The sequence below is a fragment of the Panulirus ornatus genome, chromosome 2, assembly GCF_036320965.1.
Source record: "Panulirus ornatus isolate Po-2019 chromosome 2, ASM3632096v1, whole genome shotgun sequence".
Taxonomy (NCBI): Eukaryota; Metazoa; Arthropoda; class Malacostraca; order Decapoda; family Palinuridae; genus Panulirus; species Panulirus ornatus.
Genome location: NC_092225.1, coordinates 84,119,761 through 84,141,469, shown reverse-complemented (window position 1 = coordinate 84,141,469; position 21,709 = coordinate 84,119,761). Strand labels below are relative to the sequence as shown.

Below are 21,709 nucleotides of genomic sequence, written 5' to 3'. Positions count from 1 at the left end.
CATATTGAGATATCGAAATCTTACAAATTTTGTGGGATCTATTATTCAGTTATGACACGACCCCTTTTCGGAGGGCGTTTACAGAGGGTTTATATCTTATCAGTAAGGTTGCATATGAACAAAGTGAGGTGCAATTTTGCATGAAACACACTGCATGATAGAAGAATATGTACATGATTTCTACCTTACAACACGGTGATTATATGTTTTGATAGCTACTTCTTAAAATCAGTTTTTCATAAAAAAAAAAAATCATTGCCAGCTGGCATTATCAGCCGCATGCGTACTGTTCACTGAAGAAATTTACAGTGGGTCTGGAGAAGCACCTACAAAGTACCAAACCCACCAGAATGACGTGAGCTACGTAGTTCTACGGGCCCCGGCTTCCAGTAGCCTGACTAAACAGTGCTACAGCTTGGTGCTTGACTGACCTGTGGGGATTCGAAGACCTGCACCTAAGGTATGGCCCCCTTACCAAACTGTGTGTCTGTGAGAGAGAGAGAGAGAGAGAGAGAGAGGGGGGGGGGTTAGAGCTCAGAAATTATCGTACAGTACAATTAAGGTAAAAATAATCTCCCAGACCAAGCTGTGTGGGGGGGGCCCTCCCCCCACATACTATCGTATGTATATGTAAGGACAGGTAAAAGCTCCAGGCTGAGTTGTGAGGGGTAAGACCTCCGATAAACATTTTGCGGTATACTGAATTCTGGAGCTGAAGACTTCTGGAACCATTACAAGACATATGCATGGTAATGTAAGGTACCAGACCAAGCTGTGGGGTGTAAGACACCTGGAACCATCGTACGATGTATGCAAGGTAATATGCGGTTCTTCATGGAAGTCTGGGGGTAGATGACATCTGGAACCATTGTTTGGTATATAAGTCGGCAAGACAGGATGTGGTCGGTGTCTGACATGGCACACGCGGCTTGCGAAAGTAAGATACAAACTAAAGGATAGTCATGCAAATGGAAACTATTTTGATCACGTCTTTCTACTGAATTGGTTTATTAGTTTTAACTTAATGTAAGTACGTAAGTTAGATATTGTGACCAGCTTGCGTGATCTGTTGAACAAAGCTGTACTACTCTCGGGTATGATAGCCACCCCACAACATACCCAAGGGCCGTACCGTCTTAAGCGTCGTACCGTTGTGCTCAAGGAGATTAGTGTAGTAGCATGTATGCAAAGTCAGTCGTGCATGGTCTTGTGGTCGGGAGGCAGGGGTTATGGGGGTGACGAAACGTGGGCTGCGTGGGACGCGGCTGGACAGTGGACAAGCTTGGAACGGCTCTGGCTCGGGTCTGGTAGTAGGGGAGCGAGTCACTGGGAACGCGATGAAGTCACTGCCAAACGCGGCGCAAGTAACAGCTTAAGTAGATTACTTGGTTCTGTGTTATTTTTCGCTGACCTTAGTTAACCATGCGCTCATTTGTAATGACTTAGAAAATCTGCCATACTTTATAGCAGCCACGTCATGTTACACTTAAAAACAAGCACAAACTTATCTCTCTGTCTGTATCTATCTATCTATCTATCTGTCTAGAGAGAGAGAGAGAGAGAGAGAGAGAGCTCTGTCAGTTTGTGTTTTATTTTGTGGGTATATTTGTGTACATAAGCATTTGTATGTTTATAATATTCATACATTTTTTGTTTACACATGTCCGCCGTTTCCCGCGTTAGCGAGGTAACCCGCAGTCCGCATTTGGCATTTCCTTTAAAAAAAAAATTCGTTAAGTAAAGTCTCAGGAGGCGGGATTCATTTGCCATGTGTCTTGACCCAGATTAAAGTGGAGTATGAGGTAAGGATATACAACCTAGTTGAAGGAAGACCTGGATATATAATTAGGTGGATCTTTGTTTCCACAACACTCCATAAACATCTGATTGCATGCATTGTTTTTTTTTTCAGTATTTTCCCCAAGTTTCTTGTTAATCATAACGCTTTTCGTTTCATTTATGTCGAAATCTTGATATTTATACATCTGGTTGCAGCTCTTAGTCATATTCAGAAAATAAGGTAAGAAAAGTAGCAGTTTAAGTAATTATTATACGATTTATTAATAAATCAAACTAAACGTTTATCACCGTCATACCGTGAAGGGCAACTGTTGTCCTTCTCGTACGTAACTTCTATATAAATACAAATATGCTCTTAACTCCTCTATTTTGTTGAACAAAGATGTTTAATGGTGGAGAGGGCAAACCGGTCGACCGCCCGGGGTGACCCCTACACTTTAGGGACACCCCCCCCCCCCCCTCCACAGTTTTTGTATTGTGCTATTTATATTATCAAGATCATGTTAAGATACTTTCATAGCAGGTTCTTTGACATGACAAAATGATATTAAAATGCAAAACGTTTGAATAGTTTATTAGTAAAGGAATGGTATACGTATAGCGTAATAGGCTGTTACAACTCGAGTGAGGTGCATGGGATAAATGGAAATGTTACATATATCTGCAGTGAAAGAGACATGTAGTTATTGCGTCTGATCAGTCTGAATCTCAAAACGTTTATGTTGTTGATGCGAGCTCCTGGGCAGGGCGTTTTGACCCTGGTGCGTGACGGTGCGGTCCTTGGATATGATGCCCTGACATTTCACTTGACATAGGTTAGGTGTCTCTTACACCTGTCTCTGTGCATTTTGCAGAGTGAAAGCTCTGTGTGGAACTCAGTTAAACATTATCTTGAATTGATATTCAAGATAATGCGGTAGTAATTTTTGACCCCGTGGTCTGGGTGCATACACCTTTGTAAGCTATTTATGAAATCCCCTGTTCTTCCTGACATTTTAATGCACAACCTAGGCTTTGCCACCCGTGATTTGTCACATTAGCCAGTTATGTACTTAGCAAGTATATCTTTTAAGTGATAACCGTGACATAGATACAGTGCATGAGGAGGCTGTGGTGAGCGAGGTGTTGCGGTAACCATGCCTGGCGCGCTGCTGGCCTTGAAATCTGTTCGTCTCACTCGCTCTCGCCAGCATTATACGTCTCAACACTTCCTCCTTCGTAGAAAATCATGCTGCACATGTGGTTGTTGTGTGTTGAAGATGACAGCCTTCAGCACAAGTATGTAGAGCACATGGGGTGATGAAACTACATGATGTTTAATCGCTTTTTCAAGCCGCCACGACCACCACCAGTGTTGCCATACGATCGATATTGCAAGCATAACATGATAGTCCACATCTAAGTTAATAACAGGATACGCCACTAACCACTGGGAGTTGGTGTGAAGTAGGATATTAATTTCAGGTAATTTTTAGCGTAGGTGTTTTTAGACATGTCCACCCACACTTGAATTAACTAAGAACAATTTTTATATTAGCGCTTGTCATTCAGTTTCAGAATTTTTGTTTGGTTTTGATGAGCGATAGTTTATCGCTTTAATTCAAGCTTTGTCGGAAAGGTTAAAGATGTTCCCACATAGGCCAAGAAATGACATTTTCTATATATATATATATATATATATATATATATATATATATATATATATATATATATATATATATATATTCTTTCATACTATTCGCCATTTCCCGCTTTAGCGAGGTAGCGTTAAGAACAGAGGACTGGGCCTTTGAGGAGATATCCTCACCTGGCCCCCTTCTGTGTTCCCTCTTGGAAAATTAAAAAAAAAAAAAAAACGAGAGGGGAGGATTTCCAGCCTCCCCGCTCCCTTCCCTTTTAGTCGCCTTCTACGACATGCAGGGAATACGTGGGAAGCATTCTTTCTCCCTTATCCCCAGGGATATATATATATATATATATATATATATATATATATATATATATATATATATATATATATATATATATATTTAATGAACGATAAAGTCCATCCTTAAACATTACGCGGAAAACAGGATACATGGCATATAAACAAACAGGCTGCCGGGAGTGGGTCTGGTGGTGGCCTCACCGCCCACACCGGCTCTTTATCAGTTACACAGAGGTACGTACATACGTGATTAGGGCGAGAGCTGCCTCTTCTGCATGATCTTGTGTAGCAAGGGTAGCAAGAGAGCCTCGCTTTGCTGCAGCCTTACAACCACGGCAGTATTTGAGTCAGTAGATGACTACGTTAATCTGAAGTGAGAGTTCTAGAATATCATGACAAGTAACTTCATAGAAGGAGAGATCAGCAAGGAACTAATGCATATCTTGGAATCCAGAAAATACTCTCGTGAATGTCACTGTGGCTCACCGAAAAGTGCTCATATATTGTGAGTAGTATTATGTCCGTGTGATATTACATTACGGAGAGTAACACTAGGTTAAGAAAAGAGTTCCAGATTGACATTGTTTTAATAAGCAGAAAATATGATAATCAAGTTATTATCTTCAGCACGGCGGAACAATCTTTGGATATAATGGAGTCGTGGCCTTTGTCGTATAGTCGTGCTCAGGGTTAACAGCGTTGTGTTCAAGGATTGTGTCGTCGTGACCTGGTAGTTAAACTTTCTAAACTGGCTGGAGTGTGTCGTCACTTCCACCCTCTGGAATTTTGTGAACCAGATGGGTGAAGCTATCATTACAATTTAACCACCAGCAGTCACGCTCAGCTAGCGTATTGTATGCATACAAATTCAGATTTCCAGGGCGGATATACCATACGTCTTTTATGACTATTTTAGTTGATACCTTGCTCGCTTGCATGCACTTAGTACTGCTCCTCGGTTGCTGGAGAGTATCTGCAGAGGTGGCTAAAACAAGGATTTGCCATGAAGCTTCTAATATTCTCCTACTGCTGATGACTGAATGTCCTAATCAAGGCCATCTCATTGACGCTACCTCGCAAACGCGGGAATGGCGGTTATGTATGAAATACACACACACACACACACACACACACACACACACACACACACACACACACAAATATATATATATATATATATATATATATATATATATATATATATATATATATATATATATATATATATATATACAACAATGTTGTATGGTTGTGAGGCGTGGGCTATGGATAGAGTTGTGCGCAGGAGGGTGGATGTGCTGGAAATGAGATATATGAGGACAATATGTGGTGTGAGGTGGTTTGATCGAGTAAGTGATAATAGGGTAAGAGAGATGTGTGGTAATAAAAAGAGTGTGGTTGAGAGAGCAGAAGAGGGTGTCTTGAAATAGTTTGGTCACATGGAGAGACTGAGTGAGGAAAGATTGACCAAGAGGGTATATGTGTCAGAGGTGGAGGGAACGAGGAGAAGTGGGAGACCAAATTGGAGGTGGAAAGATGGAGTGAAAAAGATTTTGAGTGATCGGGGCCTGAACATGTAGGAGGGTGAAAGGCGGGCAAGGAATAGAGTGAATTGGGTCGATGTGGTATACCGGGGTCGACATGCTGTCAATGGATTGAACCAGGGCATGTGAAGCGTCTGGGGTAAACCATGGAAAGTTTTGTGGGGCCTGGATGTGGAAAGGGAGCTGTGGTTTCGGTGCATTATTACATGAGAGCTAGAGACTGAGTGTGAACGAATGGGGCCTTTGTTGTCTTTCCCTAGCGCTACCTCGCACACATGAGGGGGGAGGGGGTTGTTATTTCATGTGTGGCGAGGTGGCGATGGGAATGAATACAGGCAGACAGTATGAATTATGTACATGTGTATATATGTATATGTCTGTGTGTGTATATATATGTATACGTTGAGATGTATAGGTATGTATATTTGCGTGTGTAGACGTGTATGTATATACATGTGTGTGGGTTGGGTCATTCTCTCGTCTGTCACCTTGCGCTACCTCGCTAACGCGGGAGACAGCGACAGAGCAAAATAAATAAGTATAAATTATATATATATATATATATATATATATATATATATATATATATATATATATATATATATATATATAGAAGGCGACTAAAAGGGAAGGGAGCGGGGGGCTGGAAATCCTCCCCTCTCGTTTTTTTTTTTTAATTTTCTAAAAGAAGGGAACAGAGAAGAGGGCCAGGTGAGGATATTCCCTCAAAGGCCCAGTCCTCTGTTCTTAACGCTACCTCGCTATCGCGGGAAATGGCGTATAGTATAAAAAAAAAAAAAAATATATATATATATATATATATATATATATATATTTTTTTTTTTTTTTTTTTTTTTTTATACTATACGCCATTTCCCGCGATAGCGAGGTAGCGTTAAGAACAGAGGACTGGGCCTTTGAGGGAATATCCTCACCTGGCCCTCTTCTCTGTTCCCTTCTTTTAGAAAATTAAAAAAAAAAAACGAGAGGGGAGGATTTCCAGCCCCCCGCTCCCTTCCCTTTTAGTCGCCTTCTACGACACGCAGGGAATACGTGGGAAGTATTCTTTCTCCCCTATCCCCAGGGAAAATATATATATATATATATATATATATATATATATATATATATATATATATATATAATCTTTCTCCCCCATCCCCAGGGATAGGAGAGAAAGAATACTTCCCACGCATCCACGCATTCCCCGTGTGTCGTAGAAGGCGACTAAAGGGGACGGGGGCGGAGGGCTAGAAACCCTCCCCTCCTTGTATTTTAACTTTCTTAAAGGGGAAACAGAGGAAGGAGTCATGCGGGGATTGCTTATCCTCCTCGAAGGCTCAGATGAAGGTGTCTAGATGTGTGTGGATGTAACAAAGATGAGAAAAAAGGAGAGATAGGTAGTATGTTTGAGGAAAGGAACCTGGATCTTTTGGTTCTGAGTGAAACGAAGCTTTAGGGTAAAGGAGAAGATTGGTTTGGGAATGTCTTGGGAGTAAAGTCACTGGTTGGTGAGAGGACAAGAGCAAAGGAAGGAGTAGCACTACTCCTGAAGCAGGAGTCGTGGGAATGGATGGAGAAATGGGTGATTATTGATGCCTATGCACCTGGTCATGAGAAGAAAGATCATGAGAGGCAAGTGTTTTGGGAGCAGCTGAGTGAGTGTGTTAGCAGCTTTGATGCACGAGACCGGGTTTTAGTGATGGGTGACGCCATTTGGTAAACATGCATGTTTACCAAATGGCGTCTTAGATTCGTCTCTTCGATGTATATCAACTGACTGTTACATTTCTCTCTTGTGTCTTCCCTGATGATGTGATTATTACACGAAAGTGCACTTGGGAACTTATCGTGTTTCATTTTCCCTGTGAACTCATAGGAATATCTTGATCACGCGCAAAATTGTGATTCTTTCCAATATATATATATATATATATATATATATATATATATATATATATATATATATCCTTTTTTTTTTTTTTAACTATTTGCCATTTCCCGCGTTAGCGAGGTAGCGTTAAGAAGAGAGGACTGGGCCTTTTTTGGAATATCCTCACCTGGCCTCCTCTGTTCCTTCTTTTGGAAAATTAAAAAAAAAAACGAGAGGGGAGGATTTCCAGCCCCCCCCCCCCCGCTCCCTCCCCTTTTAGTCGCCTTCTACGACACGCAGGGAATACGTGGGAAGTATTCTTAATCCCCTATCCCCAAGCGTATGATAGAGTTGATAGGGATGCTCTGTGGAAGGTATTAAGAATATATGGTGTGGGAGGCAAGTTGTTAGAAGCAGTGAGAAGTTTTTATCGAGGATGTAAGGCATGTGTACGTGTAGGAAGAGAGGAAAGTGATTGGTTCTCAGTGAATGTAGATTTGCGGCAGGGGTGTGTGATGTCTCCATGGTTGTTTAATTTGTTTATGGATGGGGTTGTTAGGGAGGTGAATGCAAGAGTTTTGAAAAGAGGGGCAAGTATGAAGTCTGTTGGGGATGAGAGAGCTTGGGAAGTGAGTCAGTTGTTGTTCGCTGATGATACAGCGCTGGTGGCTGATTCATGTGAGAAACTGCAGAAGCTGGTGACTGAGTTTGGTAAAGTGTGTGAAAGAAGAAAGTTGAGTAAATGTGAATAAGAGCAAGGTTATTAGGTACAGTAGGGATGAGGGTCAAGTCAATTGGGAGGTGAGTTTGAATGGAGAAAAACTGGAGGAAGTAAAGTGTTTTAGATATCTGGGAGTGGATCTGGCAGCGGATGGAACCATGGAAGCGGAAGTGGATCATAGGGTGGGGGAGGGGGCGAAAATTCTGGGAGCCTTGAAGAATGTGTGGAAGTCGAGAACATTATCTCGGAAAGCAAAAATGGGTATGTTTGAAGGAATAGTGGTTCCAACAATGTTGTATGGTTGCGAGGCGTGGGCTATGGATAGAGTTGTGCGCAGAAGGATGGATGTGCTGGAAATGAGATGTTTGAGGACAATGTGTGGTGTGAGGTGGTTTGATCGAGTAAGTAACGTAAGGGTAAGAGAGATGTGTGGAAATAAAAAGAGCGTGGTTGAGAGAGCAGAAGAGGGTGTTTTGAAATGGTTTGGGCACATGGAGAGAATGAGTGAGGAAAGATTGACCAAGAGGATATATGTGTCGGAGTTGGAGGGAACGAGGAGAAGAGGGAGACCAAATTGGAGGTGGAAAGATGGAGTGAAAAAGATTTTGTGTGATCGGGGCCTGAACATGCAAGAGGGTGAAAGGAGGGCAAGGAATAGAGTGAATTGGAGCGATGTGGTATACCGGGGTTGACGTGCTGTCAGTGGATTGAATCAGGGCATGTGAAGCGTCTGGGGTAAACCATGGAAAGCTGTGTAGGTGTGTATATTTGCGTGTGTGGACGTATGTATATACATGTGTATGGGGGTGGGTTGGGCCATTTCTTTCGTCTGTTTCCTTGCGCTACCTCGCAAACGCGGGAGACAGCGGCAAAAAAAAAAAAAAAAAAAAAAAAAATATATATATATATATATATATATATATATATATATATATATATATATATATATATATATATATATTCCTATGAGCACGGGGAAAATGAAACACGATAAGTTCCCAAGTGCACTTTCGTGTAATAATCACATCATCAGGGGAGACACAAGAGAGATATATAAGTCAGTTGATATACATCGAGGAGACGAAGCTAGGACGCCATTTGGTAAACATGCGATTGTTCATTTTCCCCGTGGACTTATAGGAATATCTTGATCACGCGCAAAATTGTAATCCTTTCCAATATATATATATATATATATATATAATGTATTGAATTCATACATATTCGCCTTTTCCTGCGTTAGCGAGGTAGCGTTAAGAACAGAGGATTGAGCCTTATAGGGAATATCCTCGCTTGGCCCCCTTCTCTGTTCCTTCTTCTGGAAAAAAAGATATATTATCCTTGGGGATTCGAGCCAGAACGGGCTTGTGCTTGCCTAGTGGCCTGTGGAGTCTCTCAAGCTTCTGTTTGCCATTTTTGTAAACTGGAGACCAAACCTGCACTGTATATTCGATATGTAACACGACCAGTAAACTGTCATTTGGTGCAGAATACAGAATGAACTCGTGACGTAAATAAGAGAAATTGCAGCGTCCACCTTAAGCCTTGGCTTTCACGAAGCACGCTCCTACTCGCAATCACTAAAATGTTCGGTACATTGTGCATTCGAAGTCAGAAGTGGTTGTTGTTTCTGAAGTTTAGTTTGTGAAATTTCTTATATAAATCTTAACTTTGTTTTGATTATTGTTGTACATTTAGGCATTTTAGTGTATATGATATTTAGTGTTAAATGACCACCGCAAAATCCTCTTCACTCATGCAAACTTATATTTATAAGGTGTGTGACTTCGGTGCACAGGACAGTTAGAGAGAATGGATGTGAACGAAAGCGGCTTTTCTGCGTCTGTTTCTAGCACTGCCTTGAACGAGAAACGGCGAACAAGTATTTCGTCGGTGGGTTGGGGGGGGGGGGGGTGTCAATGAAATGGGGTTGGTTTGTACTAATGACATTTATAACTCTACGGCTTTCCACTTTAAACTTGGCATTTGTCCACTGAGATAACTTGTCAACTGGAGATATTCGTAACTCTGCGGCATTCCACTTCAATTTGGCCTTTGCCCACTGAGATAAGATGATTTTTTTTTTTAAACGTTCAGTTTTCTTCGGATGTTCCATAAACTCAGTTTTGTATCGTCTGCAAACTTTGAGGATTTTATTGATCATCTTGTCCCTAGATCATTAGTTAAGAGGGAAGCGTTTATTAGGGAAAAGTGAAAGTTAGAACTATAATAGAATCAAGCTAATAGGTGTATGTGCAGTTGTTTATTACTGGACGATGCTGTGGTAGGTATTTGTGGCTTGTGTCAGTTGGAGGCGCGTGAGGTGAGCGTGGGTCTTATGTGAAGGTTAGACGCCTCTGACGTGCGCCGAACACACTGGTGGCTCTGTCTGCAACGTTAACTGACCCATCCACTAGTTTTTCACTGGTGGATCTGTCTTCAGGGTCAACTGACCCTATCATTCTTTTGTACTTACTGGTGACTCTCATCAAGGGTAGTCGGTTGTTCATTCTGGTGACTGCTATCAAGGTTAGCCGACCCATCAGCTAGTTGTACACAGATGGCTGCCTTCAGGGTTAGCTAGCTAACTCCAATAGTCAGCTCAGTTGTACACATTGGTGACTCATCAAGGCTGGTTGGACCTTCGGTCAGTTGTACACGCTTGTGGCTGTCTTCAGAGTAAGCCGACCTTTCAGTCAGTTGTACACACTGGTGGCTCTGTTTTCAAGGTTAACCCGTCCGTTAAGTCAGCCGTACGCACTATCATCTTCAAGGTTAGCAGACCCTTCGCCTAGTAGTAGGCTACACACTGCCGTCTTGAAGGGTAGCCGGTTCTTCAGTCTAACGTACATACTACTGGCTCTGGCCTTCACAGTATTTCTTCCTCATTATTATGTCGTGACTTCTAACGTTTCCTTGTACCACCATCGCTGTTTTAGGTAAATTAAGTTTATAACTCCACCCATAGTTACACTTGTTGCAAAATAATGTAGCACTAGTACCTCGGTATATAATACAGTTGGAAATTGTTTGTCGTTGTTTACATGTTTTACTGTAATGGAAATAATGTCGTTACATTTTTTTCAGATGGTTGAATGTTACGAAGTCTTGCGTTGTGCGTTAATGGTGACAGTGTATTTATTGTGGTAACCGCTTCAGGTGGGCGGTGGTGTTCAGTAAACATTTGCTGAGCAACGCTGCCGCTCCGCGCGTCATGCCGCTCGCCCTGTGCTCTTACCTAATTGTTCTTACCTAATTGTAATTCGGCAGGATTGCTCTGTGATATTCTCATTGTGTATACACGATAGGAGAGCACAGTGTACACAGTGAAAAATGAATTCGTTATTCACTGTAAAATGATAACGTTGGTAAGAAGTAATTTTAACATTGTATCATAATGGTAATCGTTAGACAGAGACGATTTTTTTTTTCATTCAGAGGATTTTCTCTTGTGCTATGTACGTACGTGTTTGACTTTCAAGAATCTCATTTCCTTTCATAGGAGTGCAGGTCAGAGAAAAAACTCATAACCCAAATAATTGGGAAGGTGTACGGTGTATAATGGAGATTTGTAATAAAGACCGTAGGTAATTATATCAAAATTAGTTTAATCAAAACTGACATTAATTCTATTTTTGATGGTAGATAATCTATCTTTGATGGTAGGAGTTTCAGTTTAATCTTTGAAGGTAGTCTTTTCAGGTTAATCTGTTATGACAGTGCTTATATTTTGATTTCTCTGTTAAAGGAATAACTATAAAGCGTTCATCTAGTGTAAGATACGTAACAGTTGTATGCACACCCAATCGTATACTATTAAGAAGATAACCCATAAAACGTTGCTTCTTTGTTAGGCTTCTCTCATATGAACCTGTCTTATAATCTATTGCCATGAGTATGATAACGGTATTTTATTACAAAATTAGAGAAAAAGCATTTGATGAAGACCTTCCTTGAAGTAAAACGTCAGTGATCAAGCCCTGTTTTGATAACCCAGAATGAGCTGGATACGTGGCTGGCGATAGAAGCATGGTGCATCCTGCCCGAATGCCACATTCCAGCCACACGCTCCGGCCACGCCAACTTTGCCAACACCAACATTGGCTACACTCGCACTTACGTAATGACGTACATATTTCGCGGGCCAGTGACGTGTCGGAAATACAAGGTTCATAGTATCTCCAGCCAGGACATTTAAAGACATTGTGCAGGGCAGTGTGTATTAGGGTTTCGTACATCGGGTTCAGGCTATCATAAAACGAGCGATGGAGCGAGCGGCTCTGATTACTGTGCTCAGTGGGAGGGATCCTGCACAGCCTCATACAGCTGCCACTCATGCCAACTCTCGTCACTAACTGGACGGTTAGAATCGCTGGTAAAGACAGCTGTTTCAGCTTTAGACATGTGCTCCTTTAGCGTAAGTTTATATCTGCGGTTCAACCTTGGAGAGATTAGTTATGGTTTTTTATGTTTTTGTTTTTCTCCACATGAGAATACGTTCTGTAGTTCCTAACATAAGCCCATGAGTGTAACGATATGACCCTTGAGGAAGACGGTACGATCTTAAGATATGATAATCTGGCTCTTAACTACCCTTAAGGGTCAGGTTAAAGACGAGGCAATCATGCTGTAGCGATCCACTGTCGTTCCACTAAGTGTTACCTGACTGAGGACTCCCTGACTTAGTGGCAGGTCACAACATGTGACCTCACCTGACCTAATAATCTCCAGAGAAGTGAGTTTGGTGGCTCAGCCTACGGCTGCACCTGTGATATTACTTCAGGACATCCATACTCGATGTTCGGCGGTGTTAGATCAAAAGATGCCACTGAAATTATAGATAGTCTAACCCTTTCAATAAGAAAAACCGCTTTCAGTCCACCAGCGTGGGGAGACGTCAGAGCTTGCGACATTTGGCTTAGATGACCAGACCATGCCTCTTATACCCGGGTATCACCGCAGTCAGGCAGTTGACTCGCTCTAGACAAGTGTTGTACTTCAGTACCTGAAGTCTTGGCGATGTCAGACCAGATTCAAGCCACCCTTTGGGCGCCTCCAAACATCAGTAGATGTCCCAACGTGACTCCTGACGTTTCGTCTTCCTGCTAGGTTTCATTGTGGTGCCTCGTCGCCGACGGCCACCTTCGACATTACTCGCGTGGGATATCGCCTCCGCCCGTCACGAGCAGCAGCTGTGACAAGGGACCTACGGCCACGCCCGCGGCACTCTTGCAACCCAAGCACAAACCAGTAGCCGCCGCACACTCTTGGAGCCGCGATACGTGCCACACCTACCTCCCACAGGAGCTCCACGCTAAACTCAGCAGCCACTCACTTCTCCCACGTGCTTCTGCAGCATCACTGGATCCCTGCCAAGCTTGTCTTGTATTACTCGACCTGCGTGGCTTACCGCCTCTTACCCATAATCCTGCACCTCCAGTAGCTTATTGCCCTGGGCTATCTTACTTTGTGGACCTTAATCAATAAAGCATTATTGTTGTTCAACGTGCTTCCGTGCCCCTCTCTCTCAGGTATACACTGACAACAACCCAACGAGAGCAATACCAAGGACCTCTGCCTCCGTCCTCTCCCCCTCCCCTCCCCAACCAACTAAATAAAAAGAAAAATATCGAAGAATCGCACCATCGTCTTCAGGCAGTTATGGTTTCAAGTACTCTATCACCAGATGAAAGGCTCATAGCAGTTATTCACTCGAGAGTCCTTACCTTACATAATCCAGTGTGAATATCAGTAACCGCATGGCGGAAATGAAACTAGATGATACTAGAATAGCCGTGCATGTAAGCTTTTCCAGTGGATACACCATGGTAAGGAAGGAAAGGGAAAGGCAGAGAAAGGGCTTTGATCTTACCTAGTAAGAGACTACCTAAGTGTTAGGGTATAGTGATGAGTGGTGAACCTGGTAGTTTACAATGAATAAGGAAAGCTTGCCCAAATGTTTTGATAGTATAAAATTCATAAAAAAGTTTTGACATTGGGTGAAATTTTATATGATTATGTACGCATTACCAGGATGATTTAGGAGAGAGGGAAACAAGCTTTTCTTGGATGAAAACCTGTAATGATGATCGACTTTAAAAAGAAAACCAACTAGGAACGCTTGGGTCCTTATGTAGGGAGAGAAACCATTAAGTTCCTGTTACAACGTTTCGCTCCATGCCAGGGTCGCAGGGACTGATACAACTTTAGTGATTTACCTCATTTTTACTGTAATAACGTAGAAATAACTGAGCTATAATTTAGCATCCTACCAGGAAAGAGTGATCAAATAGTGCTTGAATTTATGTACGCGGCTGGTGTTGAAATAACAGTGGAATCATAGGGGAACACGAACCCCAAAGAGAAGGCAGAAGGGAAGAAACTAATGCTGAACAAAAAACAGTTTCTATAGGAACATAAACAGCTAGGGATACAGAATTCCACAGAGAGTGAAGTAGTGTTACAAGAGGGTCTGTGAAGTCCACAAAATCAATAGATGGGTGTCGGTAGTAGGATACAGTGAGTTACTTAGATACACAGACCCGAGGTTCAAACAGAGGGATATGGTTGGACAGAAAACAAACATAAACAGATTTACTTTAGCAGCGGTACGAAGAATAAAACACTACGGCATAACCACAGAAGGTAACACGAAAGCGCGTAAGAAGAGCTGCAGAATCCTAGGCCACACACTGACATCAAGGGGTATGATAATTAGATCATGTCATCAAGAAATCTTTACAAGGAAAAGCTGTCTTAACCACTCTATATAGATTTTGGCACCTTCCAGAAAACCGAAAACCGCATGTGGTCGAGGCCATGATGATACCCGTTCTAACTTACTCATCTATACCAGCATTCCTCGCCTCCACATCACGCAGGCTGAAGTTACAGAAGATAAAAGATATGGCTCTGTGATTCGTCGCATATAAAAAATACCCGTACACTGAAAACACCGTAGAACAACACGATTAAACCAGTCGGTTCATGCCTAAGAGAAGCAGGCCAAAAAGTATGGCAGAGACGAAGACAATTATGGTGCAAACTACAGACAAAACAGATATCTCGACAACAGTGCAAATATGAAACACCCTTGGTTCCTTCGAAGCCTCAAAGCACTCTGGGAGTCTTCTGTCATCCATCGATGAACACAATGAACAATGTGTACCTTTGCTTTGTGAATATCCTTCAAAAAACTAAAGATACAACACTAATACATACATATACATGCCCAATCTACTGGAGTTATATGGATATGGCACCAAAAAACAAGCTTCCATATAATCAGCCGCATGCATAAAAAAAAAACTTACACCATACACCAGTACATACTTCAGTCATCCCTTCAGTTTCAAACTACCCCTTTCCCTGTCCCACCTCTTCCTCTTCTTTAACCACCCTGTTAACAAAGAATAGAAATTAGAGATGAAACATAAATATACAGATAGTGCAATAGCCAGAACCGACAATGATGACCACGCTGGAAGGGAGACCTGGGAAGCATTGACATTGTGAGACGAAATCTAAATTTCTTATTCAAGAATGTAGATACACATAAAACTTATGGCCCTGCTGAAGTTCTCCCCCTGCACCCAAGGAGTATTCAGAAACACCAGTCCACTTAAGCTCTTGAGTGAAAAGGGAAATTTCTTGCGTGCCTTGAGAATGGTGGTAGGGAAAATAATGGAGTAAAAAATGCCGATGATTGTTGTTGGAAAAGAAACTGATAAATATTTGCATACGAGAAACTAAGTTATAGTGTAATACAGCATGTTTAGAGCGAGGAGGTCGGTGCATAAAGAATTGCCTAGACTGTGACAATGATATCTATATTAGAAAAGAAAAGGCGATTGAGTTAATTGTGTTTTTTGACTGGCAGGTGGTTTACATCATTGTTTCCCACAAAAGATTAGTAAGTATAATATTCAGGCATTTTGGAGGTACAACTAGGATGCATGGACAACTGCACAAGGGGACGGGAACAGGAAAAACAGTTACCTTTTCACACTGGGGGTAGTTGGGTTTCTTAGGCTTTAGGGCCAGTTATTTTTTTTTTTCCTACACATTGATAGTGATGATCTTTACATTATCAGTTATATTATATCTCTTTTAAATCTTCGGAAGGGAAATTAGATGTATTTGTAGGTGAACTGTTTGTGAGTGACGTGTAGAACAACCGGGAACATTTCATCACTTAACTGAAACACTGACAATGTTTTATGGAGCAAAACCGTTTTGATTATTGCCATTGTCTATTTCAACTTATCAGATATAAAATTTCTATTCTTAGAAGTGGTCACTGGTCTCATAAAACATTATCTATTCAGTTGTATTCAATCCTACAAGAATCTTACCAACAATAGTAAATCAATTTGACATCCAAGTAACTCAAAAAAGTTCTGTCTTGTGTTTTGGCCTCCGACCATATCCTGGGTACACGACTGGTTATAGATGATTTTTTTTTTTTTCTTATAGCGCTGTAGATATAGTCAGATACACAGGTGATGAAAGTCACCCAGGCCATAAGCAAAGTGAAGGTGGGACGCAGTGAAATGAGCTAGGCTACGATCGCCATCTTACGGGAAACAAATTACAGGAAACTTCATGTGAAAGGGACTTAAAGTTTAACGCAGTACCCACCCTGTCACCAAATTACCACATGAAGAGCACTGTGAAGGTGATATTGATATTGATCATTGTCAAAATTACCAACGCGTATATGATAAGATATTCAGAAAAAATACTGACGTATGTCATATTCAACTTGGGTACTCATCACTAATGAAGATTCGCAAGGGAAAATCTAAGGGCAGCAGACATTTTATCTGAAGTAAGGGACCAAACCTTCAGTTGAGAGGGTGGCAGCCATAGACTTGGCCGTGTAAGGGGAAAGGGGAGGAAGGGAGACATGATTACAAGTTTAGCGATCGATCTGATAGTTGTAAATGAACATTTGATTGAAATTGGGATTAATCGAGGGATTAGAAGTATATAACTAAAAACCCAAGCAAGAAACGAGTCCGAAAAGATGTGAAAAGTATTTGTATATTAAAGGAATGTGATTGATGGGAACACTCTAATAAGGAATAATGGAAGTAGAGATCATTATAAAGTTAAGGTAATATATAATGTAGAAAAAATTAAGACGGAGCGATGTCAATTTAAGACTTCCTTCCCGTATGTAAAACAGGTGATGACATGCACATAATCACACGTACTTAAGCATACACACGCACAAGGTTCAAAGAGGATGTTCAATAAAAGGTTTGGACAAGGTTGGAAATAGATAGAAATTAAGATAGTTGACAGAAAAAAGAAAAGGAAAGTGGAGAAACCAGAGAGACAGAGACAGCACTGATAAAAATATTGAAGACTAAGGAAATGCGAAGATATCGTATACAGACGTGGACGGATGAGTGGCATACACGAGAATGTCGTACAAAGAGAATCAACCCAGATGTTATTTTGCTCAAATACAATAAACAGGTGATTGAAGCCAAATTGGCCTGTAACAAGGTATATTAATTTTTTTGCCTTCTATCTAGATAATGGTCACCTGCAGAATGGGAATAATCGTCTAGTGTCTTTTCAATCAGTCTAATGTGTTTACTGGGTTGACATTTATGACTATAATACGAAGTTCGTTCCAATTTTCAGTAACTATGTTGATAAATATTTCCTTCGATGCGAACGTCTTGCCCTCTTAGCTTTAGCTAAGTATTTCAGGTTCCAGGATCCTTTACTATTTGTTGGCATAATTGAGACAAATGACGGAGCAGCTGCGTATGACATCCCCAGGGAAACACCTGCATTGCGTATGACGGAAAAATCAGGGGGTTTGGGAGTTGGATGATCTTGGTGACGACATAGACACGCGTATAATTAATTCTTAGAAATGTACACAATAGCAAATAATGGGAGGATAAAAGATAAGGGGGCAGATCATCATGCTAAGAAAGAACCTTATAGAACTATTATGTGAAAGTGAATGATGGTCCATTTATGCAGTATATAATGGGAGATGATTATGATTGAATACATTTGCTTGATTGTGCTGATGATATACAATCTTTCCAGAAGAATTTAGTGGTCCTGAAGGTGGTATGATTATGCAGAAGGTGGCAAGATTAGCTTTTAAGTAAATATGATGGAGGATTCTAATAAAAGAAATATCTTTTGGATGTACTGGAGTCTGGAAGGGGAAATGAACCAAAAAGGAATGCACTTTTTGTACGTAAGAATCATAAGCAGTAGACTAATGTACCATCAGTATTAGGTCTCACTTTCACAAATAACAGTCTGGAGAAGTAAATGTCTGTGGTACTCCAACTGGAAAGAATGATGGTGCAATGTTTTAGTTTGGGAACGAATGTAATCCGAAAGTGTCCAGAGCCGCAAAGGTAAGCTTAGATGCCAAACGAAATTGTAAGAGAAGTATTGTGAGCATAAGAACATTTTCGGAACGGGAACTATGAAATTGAACTTCAGGCTGATGTATGACGATTTTGTTTTTTTGATAGTTTGGTATACAAACGATAAGAAAGGAACAAAGGACAAACGTCATAAATACACAGGCCTTTTTCCCCTACTGGGAGTCCTGGGTCCAGGCGCCTCTAACCTAACCTAACCTATTCTAATCTAACTTAACCTAACCGTAACCAACCAAAACTCATCTCACGTCACGTCACGTCACCTAACCTAACGTGGATTTAGGTACAAAGGCTTGTCCCTTCAAGCAAGAAGGTTAGGATATTGTTCTTGCTAACGCCAGATGATTATTCAGCTTTAGGGAGCGCCCGAGGCGGTGCCTTCTAGGTCCTTGGTTATGATTCATCTCCCGGTGTGTGCACAGCGGGTTTCCTGGTCGTGATTTAGGTAAACAGGCCTTGCTCCCCCAAAGCATTAGCGTTAGGAGCTAGGCTAGGAGTCCTGGGTCTGCAGGGACCGCTGAGGGAAACTATGTTCTCTTGTTATTGTCTTAGGGAAGACTGGATTTTGTTTTGGCAAACGCCATCTCCTGGTGGGTGCACAGCGGGCGTCCTGGTCGCGATTATTATGTTGGCAGTCTCCGTACCTAAAAGGACACATGGAGATGGCACGCAGCAATTATTGTTTTTGGACTGAGTTGGTTAAACTATGAGGAGAGTCTAGCTTCCCTAGATGTATCCACTTCGTAAGACAAGAGTGAAGAGGGGAGACATGGTAACAGTCATTGAGTTCCAAGAGAGGCTTGGTTTTGTTGAAAAAGGACAGTCTGAAAAAGAATGAAATCGCCCCGCTGTAGGGCACAGGAGGAAACTGTGTTAGAGAAATAGGAAGATGGTTAGGTAACGATTTCATAACAGCAGGGTAATTATGAGCTGAACCATCATCCTTGGGCACAGGTGAACGGTGACCGTGGAAAAAAAAAGTATACGTAAACTAGAAGTGAAAGGATAAAAGAAGGAGCCCTAAAAGCATAATATTAGTCCACCCCACACACAGATTTATAACTACACACACACACACACCTTGCTGAGGTTAGGGTGTGTGTGCTTGTGGGTATCTCAATCATTTCAAGTGTTTATGGGTACCTTTTTAAGGGCCGAACGTTAGTATACCGATGCCCCAGATTTTGGGTGTAGGTACTTCAGAATCTGTGCCAGATTTTAGGCTACCGCACATTGGCCTTTAAGGCTGTTTCAAGGCCATAAAGGCCACCTTTCAAGGTTGACTTACTTCAGCTTCATGGTACTCGCTGAACTCCAAAGTGTCAATAACATTTTTCGATATTCTAACTGTTGGCGTCGAAGAATATTTAGTCAACAAAGACTGTTTTCATTTTTTTTTTTTTTTTATAAAATCCAATTTTATCTCTCGTCCAGCACCAGGTAGCCCAGCTAGTATACAGGTAAGAGTAAAGACATAGTCATTTATACAAGGTTAAGAGATGGAGCATAGCAAGTGTAAAGCTTTCTCCCCATAATAGAGATAGTGATCATGGATAGTAATCACACATATACACGCTATAGCCCCAACACTTGTGAGATGGAATGGGTAGGAAGTTTTGGAAATGGTTCAGCTATTTGAAAAAGATATCAACAGAATACGAAAAGGTTTTGACCCATACAAGCCTCACTTCTTAATGATATTTCAAAATATGTGCTGAAGATGACACGCTTGATAAAGCACTTGAATTACTGCTCAAGATGTCATTAGAGAAATATGAAATTCCAGGAGAATGGAAAAGGGCAGACATTATACTCATCTATAAGAAAGGATTCCAGGAACACGCTGAACCACAGACCAGTCTCATTAACTAGTGTGGGTTTCGGGTAAGGTCGTGTGCCACAAACGGGAGAGTGATCTTTATTTTAGACAAAAGGGAAGGCTAAGTGGTTGGTTTAGACTGCCAGAAAGGAACTTTACCGTATGGGAGACGGGTTAAGAAGCGGGATCACTCGGCAGGGACGAGGGGGGAAAGTCCGATGATGGATAGAAGATTATCTTATTGGGAGGGAACAGAGGACGCATGTTAGAGGAACCTTCTCCAACTGAGTCAAGGTGACCAGTGGGGTGCCGCAGGGTCCTGTCCTAGGATCATTCCTCTCCTTGATACATGGAAAAGACTTACTTGAAGGTGTAGCCTCTTACCTGAATATGTGGAATATGGTTGCAGATGATACAAAGTTTTTGAGGTACGTGAAAAGCGAGGAGGATTGCCTTAACTTAAAAGAGGGAACCTAAACAGACTCTAGAGTTGATCTGACACATGGTTGATGAAATTCAACCCGAGCCACTGGAAAGTAATGAGGTTGGGACAAAGTGAAAAAAAAGGCCTCAATATGATTATTATTTAGCAGGAAGTACGCTTCAGGATTCTGTGTGTGAGAGAGACGGAAGTAGACATCATCCCTAACCTGTTGCCAGAATCTCACATCAGGTGAACGGTTGAGACAAACTGTCTTCTGGCAGTTACCAAAATAGCTTCCAAGCATATGGATCCAAGTCGTTCATATCTTCCGAAAGGCCCAAACTAGGATATGCTTCTCAGGTTTAGTCACCGCACCTGAAAAAAAAAAGCACTAAGAATTATTAGAGGTCCAGATGAGGTCAACAAAGATGTTACCAGATTTAAGAAAGCTTTGTTACAGGGAAAGGCAAGAAACTTTAAATTTGCCTACTTTGAGAGAGAGAGAGAGAGAGAGAGAGAGAGAGAGAGAGAGAGAGAGAGAGAGAGAGAGAGAGAGAGAGAGAGAGGTGATCTGATCACAATCTTTTGTTTTTTAAAAGAAACTGATGACAGAGAATGAATAGTTTTCCGAGAGTGTAGGGATAGAGCAACCAGAGGACATGGCAAGAAATTAGTGAAGAAACTTATTAGAAATGATATAAAGAAGTAGTTTCATAGTATGAGAGTGATGTATGAATGGAATAGAATGACTGAGGGCTTAGTTGATGCAGACAATATACATTGATTTACGAAGTTATATGATACAGTAGTAAGAGAATGTTCAAGAGATGGGGCCCTACGAGTGTAAAACACCCTATCCGTTCAGTACAAATACTTAATAACCACACACACACAATCTGTCCAATGTGAAGGAAGTTAGCTATGAGTGATATGATACGGTTTTGGTAACATAACTAGCAATGACTTCTTTGAAACGAGGATTCCTCATATAAGTACAAGGCTTATCAAGAGAACCCATGAAGAAGGATGTAAGGTGATGAAAATGCTTTGCGTGAAGCAGCTTTTTTGAGGTAAATGCTATGTACACAAAAAATTGAGGTTATATGTGAAAAAGATTATGACGCAAGGGACTACCTCTCTGAACTCTCTCTACAAGAAATAAATACAC

General features: G+C 41.4%; 1 protein-coding gene across 9 annotated transcripts in view; it reads left to right on the top strand.

The window, feature by feature from the left end:
- Positions 1-21,709, top strand: part of LOC139757813 (calpain-5-like) — a 255,428-nt gene that overhangs the window by 36,731 nt on the left and 196,988 nt on the right. The window lies entirely within an intron of this gene.